The following is an 11,145-nucleotide window of genomic DNA, read 5'->3' on the forward strand; positions in this document are numbered from 1 at the left end:
TTCTGAAAGGGGGAGTTAAATGGAGCTTGAGTAAGCATTATAAGGCATTATAACCTTTTTGAATTCGTCCGATTAAAAATAGAATAGAAGCTAAACATTTCATCTATGAAAACAGATTCCTGTACTTCAGTAAGACGAGGATAGTCGGCTGTTGGTCTGAACTGAGTTCGAACTGTATCTATAAACATTTAAAGTCATATTTAGATACATACTTTTACACATAGGCAAATTTTTAAGAGCATGTAAATGTAACTTTAGTTGAATATTCCCCTAGACATTGTCTTATTAAAAATAAAAATCAGTCAAAAATGACTCATTGACTCACATGAACAAAACGATTCATTGATTCAAACATTAAGCATTAAATCAAACATGTCTGACTCTCAGTCACGAACAAAATGATTCACTTACGCAAACACTGACAAATAAACACGACTAGATGATATAATGATTCAAATATTATCCACTGAGTGAAATGGGTAGACTCTCATTTATAAAGAATGATTCACTAATATAAACACTAACCACTGGACAACATACAGTATGTCAGAATGAATAAAATGATTCACTGATTCAAATAGTACCCACTAAATGAACGATGATTCACCAATTCAGAAAGGAATGGTGGAAGGGATAGAATCTCATTTATAAACGAAATGATTCCACCGAACAAAAAAGGATGATTCAGCGATGTAAACATTAAACAATTGGTAGACTTTCTCTCTCTCTCTCTCTCTCTCTCTCTCTCTCTCTCTCTTTACAATAGAGGTCAGAATAATATTCATGAATGAGATGATTCACTGATTCAAATATTGACTAAATGAATGATGATTCACTTATTCAGACAAGAATAGTAGAAAGGATAAGATCTAATTCATAACCTAAACGATTCATTGATTAAAACACGAACCACTGAATGAACAATAATAAAATCTCTTTCGTAAACAAGATTATCGGCTATCTAAACACGGCAGAGCTCTAATACTGACAGCTAAGCACTTAAGCTAAAGTTAATTAGCTATTATACAGTAGCTATTTGACTTTATTACTTAGCTAACTTTGTTAGCTAGTTAGCTTAAGCTAGGCTTAGTATCTTGTAGCAAGCTAGCTAGCATTATTGTGTAACTAAAATGTAAGGTAGAATTGGTAGCAAGTTGTCTTAAATAAATATTTTCTGTAAAAATCCAAGTTTGCTAGTACTGTAACTTCTCTCAGACCTGAGGTGATTAGGTGATAGACTGGTTACAGCAGCCAAAAGGCTGTAGCTTAGCGATTTAAAATGAACTTGTAACTTGAGGTTCAAATCAATTGCATAAAAACAGCCTGGAAATCAAGTATCATACATCTATTTAAGATATCAATTCATTCTCAGCCTTCAGTGTCCCATTAGCAATGTGAAATGTCACCGTCGCTCTGCCCTCTAGAGGAGAAAGCGTCTCCTAGCGAATGCTACCTCATGCGAAAAATATAGGGGGGAAAATGCCTCAAGCACGACCTACACCAACTAAAACACCCTTGATTAATATTAGTTGTCACTACAAACTGTGTCACCCTGTGAGGATTTTACCCACCGCGATTACTAGCACATTCCTGACAGGAAGCCAGGGGGAGAGGAGCTTGGCGTGCCACGGCGTCGACTCGGCCTTGTCCACAGGTCACGAAACACACTGATGGAAAACAGAGCAAGAACAAAAGCGAATCGTCACCTGCTGAGTAAAACCTCATAATCACATTAAAATCAAGACATAAAAAAACAAGAATCCGGTGTTGTTATCCGTTCTAATGTCAGACAGCGGAATTAAGTGGAGGATATACAAAAGCTTCCCGCAAGCATCTGCGTGATTCATTTCTCCCCACAAGTGATGGAAAACCACGTCCAAAGATTAACCTTAAGGAATTCAAATCATACCCAGAACTAAGATCTTACTGAAAACCGAAGCCTCAGTTTATGCCTCAACTGGAAGAGGAAACATTTCTCATTTCTTCCCTCAGGTTGTTGGAAAGCCACAACTCTTCAAACTTAAAAGATTTTAATCATAGCGAAGATCACAGTCAAAGGAAAAGACAGGAAACATCCTGTTAGCAAAAAGTCACCTATTAGCACATGCTTCAGTACAGACCTGTAGTATGAGAGTACCAGTAAAACTTAACATTAAACCTGTTTAATATGCTTAAAATTAGCATAAATATATGTGGCAGCCTATCGGTTAAGGTGTTGGACTACCAATCGGAAGGTTGTTCATATAAAATGAGATAAGGTCATCTGCCAAATGCTGGTAATGTAAAAAAGACAGGATCTTTAATTAAGAAATCTAGCTAGAAACACATTTAAACATACTATAGTTACATGCTAGGCTTTGAGCTAGCTTTAGCAGCAGATTAGCTACAGCAAATGTTCAGCAAAGCTGCAACAATCTCTGTGACTTTCCTCAAAGCTTTTCCTCTCTTCATTAATAAGACATTGTATACGAAGTGATAAATCTTTTTAAAAAAACGTATTTATTTATTTATTTATTTATTTATTACCACATGTGCCACGGGAATCAGTCTTGTTGTTTGTTTGTTTGTTTGTTTGTTTGTTTGTTTGTTTGTTTTTAAGAAAAAATCTGCATCCATTTTGCTAGTTTAACAGTTTTTTTTTTGTAAATTATAAGTTATCTTTTGTGTGTAACATATCACGTTCCTACACTGTCACATAACAAATATATTCGTCTAAAGAGGAAATGTGGCGTGAACTTGTGAATTTTCTCACAGCCGTGTCAGTAATTAAAAAGGCAGCTTGGATGGCGGATGGCGGCGCTTCATGCCCGAGCCCCTTCTCACCACGGCTGTAAACTCATGGCAAGCTCGTCAGCCATTGCCCGCGGTGCAAATCCTCGCACGTCAGCATTAAGTGAGAGAGAGGAAGTGTTAAATTCCTCCTCAGCCCCTCCAGAGCCGAGATGCTGGCACCGACTCCGCCTTGCCTGGTATGCGAAGGTTTCCGGAGATGAACAATTACTTTGATGCATAATTGATGCCTAGGTCTCCTCTAAATGTTTAACAAATCCCTGCAGGGCTGGAACACTGTGTGTGTGTGTGTGTGTGTGTGTGTGTGTGTGTGTGTGTGTGTGTGTGTGTGTGTGTGTGTGTGTGTGTGTGAGAACAAGACAGAGTGTGTTCAGAGTTTAAGGTCCTCAGTTGAACCTGTCAAAATCTCTTGCGGTGTTGTCGACATCGCCCTGACTGGATGATCTCATATGCTAGCTACTAAAAGTCTGAGACCAATGCACACACACACACACACACACACACACACACAACGTACAATTTAGAGATGCTAATCAACATCTTTGAACTGGGAAAAGAAACTGGAGGACCTGGAGGAAACTCCTGAAGAAGGAGGAAAACATGCAAGCTCCTCCCACGTGTCCATTATAAATATTACAAGAAATTTTATTTTTACAAAAGTTACATCTTCAAACAAAAGGGAAAAATCTATATAAAAAAAGGGAAAAATATATATATTTATGAATATGGTTGAGTTCAAGTGCAACCGAGTTTAATTTATTCTTTAAGAAAACCATACAAGGTTCCTCTGAGTTAGTGGTCCAATAAGAACTAAGAAATCAGCAACGTTGTTAAAAGAACACATCATTCGTCTCAGGACTATTTAGATTACTTTGATTTATTTAGAAGAAGAAGAACAACAACATTAGAAAATGCTAATAATACACACACTGTAGATTCTTGTTTTAGAGGCTTGGTGTGTCTAATTATGCAAACTGTACAGTGGTGGAAGCATGCACACAGGCCTTTTCCAATTAAATTGAAAGTTCTACATGTCTACGAGTATCACAACGAGGTAAAATACACAATATGCCTCTGTATCTAAACTCGAAAATTAGCTCTTAAGTGACTGTGTGATTATGCCTGTGGGGTTTCCATTTCCTGTTTTAATATTGCTTACTGACTAATTTAAACTTTTTTTCTCTCCATGTGCTGTGCCTTTGTCAGAGCCGGCGTTATTCTTCCTCTAGTTTTATATTATAACCCGTAGCTTTATGGTGCTCGGAGTGTGATGTGGAAAGAACATGATTTTTAGAAAAATAAAGTTTGTGTTACTGCTATGTTCACGAGTCTGATTTGTAGCTGAAGCTAAGTAGTGTATAGGGTTTTGTTGTTTGTTTTAGTTTCCTTGAATTAGGAAGTAAATCTGAGGTAAAAATGTAATATTTCTGACTTTACATGGTAGCTACTGTATACAGCATGTAACAGACTACATGTCTGAAGTCTGTATGCTAACTAGCCAAATCTAAGCATGAGCTTTTTTGCTAGCGTAAACTTTTGTGTTTATTTAATGCAGATTTGTTTTAAAGTGTTAAAATGATCCTTTCTGAAAAGATTCCTGATTGTTATGTCTTGTTTCCACTGGCAGTAATGAACTACAGGGTACAAGTGAACTAGCCAAATACTGTATAAACAAGACATTATCTTTGTCATTAACTTTGTCTTTATCTAGCGTAAGCGTCTGTTTCTATAGCACCTGGTTGCTTAGTAACAGTGTTGTTTGACTTGATTTTAATTAACTTTTAGTAGACAAGTTACTTAGTGTAAATTGCGTCAGATGGACGCCCGGATCGCCGCCGTTTTCTCGATCGTCTGCCATAGCAAATCAGACCCACTTGCAGGATACATTGCGTGCGCTGCTTTATTAACATAACGAAAACTAAAAACACTTACATTTAACATGACTAGCAACCACATTAACAGTTGATGCAGTACACAGTGAAATAAAATGAAATGTTTCTCCAGAGAAATGATGCTACGTTAAACAACAAAGAGCTAAGGACTAAAGGCTAAGTTCTCCGAGCTTCATCTTCAGCATCCGTATTTGTGTTATGATGTCATGGAAATGATATAAAAAAAGGAACATATGAGGAAATAATTAGAAGTATATGGAAGTAATAAGCAGTAAGGAAATATACTGAAATGAAGTGAGAGTGCAGTAAGCGATTCCGCGATTAACAGAAAATAATAAATAGTTGAAATATTAAATACTGAAGCATATAAACGATAGTTTGTACCATGGTTAATTCCTTGACAGTTTTAGCAGAATTAGCTACATTTACAATTTCCTTATTCATTCGAGTCACTCGTGGACATGTCACGTGACTGTCTGTCGTAGTCTCACTATACGGCTTCATGAAACCGGTCACATACTAGCTAGCTAAATTATCCCATGTCATTAGGTAGCATTAACTTTTGGGTCGGTGTTTCCCAGCTGCTTAGCTACAGTATTCTCATCTTGAACCAGAAGTGTTTTTCGTTCATTTTGCTTCGCATGTTAAAATTTAAATCCAGCGTGTTTACAAAAAAAAAAAAAAAGCAAAAAACAAAAAAAGCAAACAGATAAGACAGTGACAGCCACCTCCCCCGAATCCAACTGTTTTCTTCTCTGTGTTTCTTTGTCTTTCTTTGTTATTTCACACACCCACTCACACACTCACGCTCACACTGACTCACACTCTCTCTCTTACACACACACACACACACTCAGTACAGTGTTAATAAAAGCTGCGCAGCGTGTGAGACTGTACAGGTGTGTAGCTACCCGATTTAAGCCAGCTCCATGCGGCGGGCACAGACCTGGCAGCTGGGGTGCCAAGCCACTCGCTCTCCGCCATCTTAATCGCTCGATCTGAGTGCCACGTTCACCTCAATTTCTCGCCTTCTCCTTCCAGCCAACTTGTATCTCCATGCTCAGACCGCCGTTTGAGCCACTCGGTCACGCTTACGTGTCTGTCGTGGGCGTTCGCTCACGTGGTTCCATTAGAAACTATCGTTTATTGATTGGCCCTCAAGTCAATCTCTGCTATCATTCAGCTCTGACCTACATTTTTAAGCTAAGCATTGAAACAATGACTCGTTAATTCAGCACAGTGGGACCGGCTGAGCTTCCCCGCAGTTTAAACAAACACGGCTAAATGATTCCCTGTGAATTATCGCTCAACAGCGTACCGGTTGTAATCAGTCGAGGAGCCAGAATGCCAATTATAACACACACAAAAACAGGCCTAGCAAAAAGGATTAGTAAAGCGCAGGATGTGCTGTCCTGCTGGTCTGGCAAAAAATATCTGATTACAATGTGACGTCTTAAAGCTGATGAATGACAGCTTGATTTTTCTTAAAAATAAATAAATAAATAAATAAATAAATAATTAAAATAAAAACAAAACCTTTTCATACTGTATTTTCTTAAAGCGAGCAATCTTTAGGCCAAAATATTAGCTTCGGTATTTATAGAAAATATATATTTTTATTAAGTATGTTTCTTATATATATATATATATATATATATATATATATATATATATATATATTTACGATTAAATTAAAATAAATAATTTTAATTTAAATGTATTTACATGCCATTTTTAACTCACTACAACGCTAAATCAATGAGAACCCTGAGCTAGTGTCTTTACAATGAGACGGTTCCATCTGGGGTAATAGGAGACAATGACACCCGAAGTGTGTTGCTTATGTCCAATTTATTCCGTTGTTTTGTTTCGGTTGCCGTCACTGCAGAAAACCCCGCTTCACACAGATAGCATGTCGGAAATGACGATAGGGATGTAAGTGCTGTGTTGACAATCTCAGGGTATTCCGCCATGACTTTAATCCAGAACACCGGCAGAGTTTCTAACTTTCTAACGACGTCTGTTTCGTGCTCATTTTTACTAATTTGTGGGTTAAATTTGAGCAAACACAATATACACGTACACCAAGCACTGTTAAACATGACAAAGTACCGGTGAACAGAGAGAAGAGCGATACACACCTTCTCTCTCTCCACCAAAGCTACAACACCACTGCCGCTTGCAGCCTCTCAGCTCCAGACGTCACCTAAACCCGGGCCGATATCATGATATTTTGAGCATGCACGGTATCGGTGCGGCTTTAGGTCACGTCTCTCAGCTACCGGTTAACCTCTCGTGCATGGAAAGTCGCACAAACCCAAGAGAAATACACCACAGTAAATAAAATGGAAATAATTTAATGTTTCTTGGGCGGCCCGGTACCATTTGGTCCACGGACCGGTACCGACCCGCGGCCCGGGGGTTGCGGACCACTGCCTTAACCAATAGGCTACCACAGTCCGCATGTTGATTTATATTGGTCTACTGGAGACCGAAGACCTTCCCTGCGGTGAAAAACATAGAACAACTTTATCTCAAAGTCTTCTTTCATAGACGTTTAAATCAACATCTCCTCACAGGGAAACTTAACCTCATTTTCTGTTGTTAATCATGAAAAGTCTGTCATAAATACAGGACTTTCTTATCGTTTATGCTACAAAATCCAAAATACCATGTTGAGTATGCAATAAATACGTACATCTCCTTAAAGTTACCCCTAATTGCACTTCAAAACAAGCAGATAGAAAAAGTAAAGTAGACAGTCCCCACTTATACCCACTAAGACTCCTCTATCATGCTGCAATAATCTTATTCTATACTAATCCCCAGATTATAGTGCTGCTAATCTGCTGGTGAAAGACAGCTAGCGTCATGTGCGTTTATATTCAAGCTTTAGCACACAGGTCTTGTCTAGATAGCAAGACATTATGCACATACGTGTCTAAGGGATTTAGGTGCTGTGATGACAGACTGCAGGCTCTGATTGGTATTTCGCTTATCTACAATGGCAGCGTTCAGTTACTGCGGAAGGTGTGATAGTGCTTGTGAATCTAAGGACGAATGAATCAGATTCCGTGGCATTCACTAAATTAAAATTACAGGGGTTTCGTTACCATGGTGAATAGTGGGCGTGTTTCTGGAGGTCTTTGAAAAACGCCATCTTTCAAAAAAAAAAAGAGTGTACCTACGATGGATAATGAAGGACAAAACAGTCATACAGGTAGATTATTATGCTTTATTATCTTACAGTTAAGCTACCGCTTATCCGAACTACCTCGGGTGACGGGGAGCCTGTGCATATGGAAATAAGTGCATCCCCAGATTCCGTACTGAATTTAAAGGAAAACCTGTATTCCTCCATATTCATGACATTATGCAATCAGCAGGTCTGTAAGTTCATGCAGATGGAGGTCAGGATGAGGGAAAAATCGTTGATCGTGCGATGGAATGTTTCAGAAACCGACATAAACGACAAATAAAAAACAAACGTCGTGGCAGTTCTGTCAGAGGAAACGTCTTGTTTACGAGAGAAGGCAAAGGATTATCACCAGACTGGTATGAAGCAGGCTACAGAACTCAAGCAATCACTCATTACAGCCACGCTAGGCAGAAAAGCATCTCACTTGTCAAACTGTAAGGCGGAACAAGCGTTCAACGATCAACCATTTGCCGTCGACAGAGTTCATTGTGTCATTAATATGATTTTAAATAACGCTAACCAACCCAGTGCTGGAATTATACCGCTAGACTTATGCTTAGCAGACGCCTTAAGGATCCCAAGACGCAAATGATCCTTTAATTGCCAGGAGCAGATTTTGTTGAAACGACTCATTTATTAGCTGTAACGGAACACAGCCATACATTTAGTGACACCGTGACAGGTTTTTTTTTTTAGCAGTTTCCAGCGAGCGCAGCGCGGCAGTGACAGACCCTTACCGGCCTCTCTTTTATCTAAGCCGCTTCAATATGTTCCACTTGCCTGGATCAATCCATCAACGGTTGAATTTTTATTACAAAGACCGTCTGTAAAAGCGCAGTGTGCCAGTCAGGTGGCAAATATGTTTCTGTTTCTCTTTTCCAGGGCTTGGAGGCGGATGACTGACGAAGCTCGGAAGACGGGTGGGGTTGTGCGTGGTGGGGATTTGGAGGTGGGGAGGGTGGGGGGAGGGAGTGCTGGCTGCTTAGAGAGGAACGAGGGAATATGAGAAATAGAGAATTCGCAGGGAATCCACTCGGGTGATGTGTTCATCGATGGTAACCTATTATATCGGTGTCCTGTGACACCGGCTTAGGAACATCTGTGCATCACGTACTCGTTGACCCAGTTCAAGCTGCCAATCCCACACACACACACACACACACACACACACACACACACACACACACACACACACACACACACACACACACACACTAGCCGGCCATTACATAACCTTCTGCAGGGGAATTTGCTGTAATGCAGTCACGCTGTCACCATTTCACCGACTGCATTCATCTTCAATATGTATTATTCTGCTCATTCTTATATCGCTATATAAAAATCTGTCAAGGAAGTGATTTAGAGCTCTAAATTTTGAGGGGAAAAAAATGTATACAGTACGCAGAAGAGAATTTGGACAACCGGTTCCCCCTGTAGTGGGAAAGTTACATTAAGTTTTAGCATACCGAGATCCTTATGAGTGCTGTGACAGGAACAAAGAGAGATTTATGAGATCCAGTCTTGATACCGTCTGGATGAAATTCTAAATACGAGCGTGTTACAGTTCGGATGTCGTCTCTTACGCGATAGAAAAAAAAATACTGCTGATAGCAAGAACTTTGTAATTTATTTAGAACAACAACAGACAGAGCAGGAAAAAACAAATCACGTCAAATCTTTCTCGGTTGATATTTTTCTCCTACTTACTGTACATTTGGAAAAGATGAAAGTTTTCGGAACGACGTTTAAAGTGACCGAATTCAGAGTGCGGCAGTGTTTGAGGATAATTGATATCGATTTGAATCGCATTCCTGTATCGATCGTGTTCCGCTTGAAAATCTATTAAATGATAAATATATTCTTTGAAAAAATTTTTTTTTTTTAACACACGGAATGAGAACTTTTTGCAGGATACTGTGGCTGGTACTGGGGTTAAAAACAACAACAACAACAAAAAAAACAGTCAAGGATAATCTGTATAAGCAAGAAAGCCCTTAGGTAGATGTAGCTGTGTTAGAGGTCTTCACGGGTCCACTTAGATCCAAAAACCCGAGGTACGACCCGGGTCTAAAAGTTTCACTTGTACCTCGGACACGGGTCGGTACAATAATAGCGGCATCGGGTCTCGGGTAATTTAAAATGAATGTGTTTTTACCGAACTGACCCGAGAAGACCTGGACTACTGTATCTCGTGTGTGTGCATCGACTCGAGTCCTTTTCCAACCTCTCCTCTGTTTGCCAAGACCGCTTGCGACATGTGGCTGGTGACGTGTGGCTAACGGGAAGCTCATTTTCGTTGAAACAGACCTGTCAATCAATTTTAAATCCACACTGTAGCGGTTACTTTAGTGTAAAGTTATGCAACATTCGGGTCCACTCACTCACTCATTTTCTACCGCTTATCCGAACTTCTCGGGTCACGGGGAGTCTGTGCCTATCTCAGGCGTCATCGGGCATCGAGGCAGGACACACCCTGGACGGAGTGCCAACCCATCACAGGGCACACACACACACTCTCATTCACACACACACTCACACACAACGGACAATTTTCCAGAGATGCCAAACAACCTACCATGCATGTCTTTGGACCAGGGGAGGAAACCGGAGTACCCGGAGGAAACCCCCGAGGCACGGGGAGAACATGCAAACGGGACTTGAACCCCGACCCTGGAGGTATGAGGCGAACGTGCTAACCACTAAGCCACCGTGCCCATTCGGGTCCAGTTGGGTTAAAAAGAAAAAATTGCCGTTGAGTCGGGTCGGACTCGGGTCTATTTTTTCCGGTTTTGTCTCGGGTCGGGTCTTTATTAAAAAAAACATTAAAAAAATTATGCACGTCGGGTTCGGGTAAAAGCGGGTAAAAAAGAGTGGATTCAAAATTGATTGACAGGTCTGTTTCAACGAAAATTAGCTTACCGCTAGCCACACGTCCAAAGCCACATGTCTTGGCAAACAGAGGAGAGGTTGGAAAAGGACTCGAGTCGATGCACACACACGAGATACAGTAGTTCGTGTCTTCTCGGGTCCGTTCGGTAAAAACACATTCATTTTAAATTACCCGAGACACGATGCTGCTATTATTGTACCGACCCGTGTCCGAGGTACACGTGAAACTTTTAGACCCGAACTCGCTCGGGTCTCGGGTCGAGCCTTGGGTTTTCGGATCTGAGTGGACCCGTGAAGACCTCTACTCTGGACTGTCACTGTCACTTTAACTCTGGACTTGCACAGCACAGTGCCACTTTATACACTATATACACT

At 40.2% G+C, this 11,145-nt stretch overlaps 1 long non-coding RNA gene across 1 annotated transcript in view; it reads right to left on the bottom strand.

Moving 5' to 3' along the window:
* Positions 1–1,021: 1,021 nt before the first annotated feature.
* The window catches only part of LOC125145587, a 53,121-nt gene continuing 42,997 nt past the window's right edge, over positions 1,022–11,145 (bottom strand). Inside the window, exon 3 of the long non-coding RNA XR_007143983.1 lies at positions 1,022–1,667. This is a non-coding gene — a long non-coding RNA (uncharacterized LOC125145587). The remainder of the gene's footprint in view (positions 1,668–11,145) is intronic.

Source organism: Tachysurus fulvidraco, chromosome 9, assembly GCF_022655615.1.
Source record: "Tachysurus fulvidraco isolate hzauxx_2018 chromosome 9, HZAU_PFXX_2.0, whole genome shotgun sequence".
NCBI lineage: Eukaryota > Metazoa > Chordata > Actinopteri > Siluriformes > Bagridae > Tachysurus > Tachysurus fulvidraco.